Here is a 2,500-nt window from a genome sequence, read left to right as displayed (position 1 = left end):
CGGGGCCGGCGGCGGCCGTCAGGTCTACCCGGCTCCGGGGCCGCCGGCGGCCGTCAGGTCTACCCGGCTCCGGGGCCGCCGGCGGCCGTCAGGTCTACCCGGCTCCGGGGCCGGCGGCGGCCGTCAGGTCTACCCGGCTCCGGGGCCGGCGGCGGCCGTCAGGTCTACCCGGCTCCGGGGCCGGCGGCGGCCGTCAGGTCTACCCGGCTCCGGGGCCGGCGGCGGCCGTCAGGTCTACCCGGCTCCGGGGCCGGCGGCGGCCGTCAGGTCTACCCGGCTCCGGGGCCGCCGGCGGCCGTCAGGTCTACGCGGCTCCGGGGCCGGCGGCGGCCGTCAGGTCTACCCGGCTCCGGGCCAGGCGGCGGCCGTCAGGTCTACCCGGCTCCGGGCCAGGCGGCGGCCGTCAGGTCTACCCGGCTCCGGGGCCGCCGGCGGCCGTCAGGTCTACCCGGCTCCGGGGCCGGCGGCGGCCGTCAGGTCTACCCGGCTCCGGGGCCGGCGGCGGCCGTCAGGTCTACCCGGCTCCGGGGCCGGCGGCGGCCGTCAGGTCTACCCGGCTCCGGGGCCGGCGGCGGCCGTCAGGTCTACCCGGCTCCGGGGCCGCCGGCGGCCGTCAGGTCTACCCGGCTCCGGGGCCGCCGGCGGCCGTCAGGTCTACCCGGCTCCGGGGCCGCCGGCGGCCGTCAGGTCTACCCGGCTCCGGGGCCGCCGGCGGCCGTCAGGTCTACCCGGCTCCGGGGCCGCCGGCGGCCGTCAGGTCTACCCGGCTCCGGGGCCGCCGGCGGCCGTCAGGTCTACCCGGCTCCGGGGCCGCCGGCGGCCGTCAGGTCTACCCGGCTCCGGGGCCGCCGGCGGCCGTCAGGTCTACCCGGCTCCGGGGCCGGCGGCGGCCGTCAGGTCTACCCGGCTCCGGGGCCGCCGGCGGCCGTCAGGTCTACCCGGCTCCGGGGCCGGCGGCGGCCGTCAGGTCTACCCGGCTCCGGGGCCGGCGGCGGCCGTCAGGTCTACCCGGCTCCGGGGCCGGCGGCGGCCGTCAGGTCTACCCGGCTCCGGGGCCGGCGGCGGCCGTCAGGTCTACCCGGCTCCGGGGCCGGCGGCGGCCGTCAGGTCTACCCGGCTCCGGGGCCGCCGGCGGCCGTCAGGTCTACCCGGCTCCGGGGCCGCCGGCGGCCGTCAGGTCTACCCGGCTCCGGGGCCGGCGGCGGCCGTCAGGTCTACCCGGCTCCGGGGCCGCCGGCGGCCGTCAGGTCTACCCGGCTCCGGGGCCGCCGGCGGCCGTCAGGTCTACCCGGCTCCGGGGCCGCCGGCGGCCGTCAGGTCTACCCGGCTCCGGGGCCGGCGGCGGCCGTCAGGTCTACCCGGCTCCGGGGCCGCCGGCGGCCGTCAGGTCTACCCGGCTCCGGGGCCGCCGGCGGCCGTCAGGTCTACCCGGCTCCGGGGCCGCCGGCGGCCGTCAGGTCTACCCGGCTCCGGGCCAGGCGGCGGCCGTCAGGTCTACCCGGCTCCGGGGCCGGCGGCGGCCGTCAGGTCTACCCGGCTCCGGGGCCGGCGGCGGCCGTCAGGTCTACCCGGCTCCGGGCCCGGCGGCGGCCGTCAGGTCTACCCGGCTCCGGGCCCGGCGGCGGCCGTCATGTCTACCCGGCTCCGGGCTCGGCGGCGGCCGTCAGGTCTACCCCTTTTCGGAGCCCGTGGGGCCGCCTGCGGTACCCGGCGACCGCGGGTTGTTGGTTGCGTAGCGTCCGGCGATAAGGGCGGCCAAGTCTACCCGGCTCCGGCGGGACTTGGTCGCCTTGCCGGGGCCGAGGGGTAGACGTGTTGTCCCCGCTGCTTCGTCGGAGCTGCCGAAGGGGTCGCTGTTTTTCGCTGCCTCCAGTTACGTCATCGTAAAAGTCGGCGTGGTTGGCGCGCCTCCCCGGTGCGCAGAGGCGCCGCTCTTGGAGCTTGCCGGCGGCGGGGACGTGCCGGTCCGTACTATAGGAGCGAGCCGTGACTCGTCTCCAGAGCAGCGCTCGTCAGCGGCTGCAAGGCCCGCGGTTCTGCCAGCAAAGTGGGGTGCTCGGCGGCCGTCGTGGCGGTTCCCTCGGTGGTCCGGCCCAGCTTCCAGTCTCTTCGGTCCGGCCATCTCCCAGCGCTTGCCCGACAAGCCAGCCCAGCGTGTCCGAGGGGTCGGGAGCTGCGGAGAGCCGGAGCCGGCGGCCGGCTCCGGCGGCCGTTGCCGACCGGCACGAGGCATAAGGCCGGATCCCGCAGGGCAGGGCAAAGACTCGAACGCACCCAGCCGGGGCCCAGTGATGGTGAAGGTCACTGCCGGAGGCAGACGGCCGGGGGGCGTCGAGCCTGCCGCGGCTTACTCCCGGCTCCAGAGGGCCCGGTTGGTGGGACGACCGAGGTTGGCGGCACCTCGTCCCTTTGTGCCAGCCTTAAGCTGGAGCCCGCGAAGCGGGCGGAGAGAGCGGCGGCCGGCTCCCGGCCAGCCGAACGCAGACGGCCGGGGGGTGCC

This window comes from Calonectris borealis, unplaced genomic scaffold (assembly GCF_964195595.1).
Source record: "Calonectris borealis unplaced genomic scaffold, bCalBor7.hap1.2 HAP1_SCAFFOLD_130, whole genome shotgun sequence".
Classification (NCBI taxonomy): Eukaryota; Metazoa; Chordata; class Aves; order Procellariiformes; family Procellariidae; genus Calonectris; species Calonectris borealis.
This window is presented reverse-complemented; position numbering follows the sequence as displayed.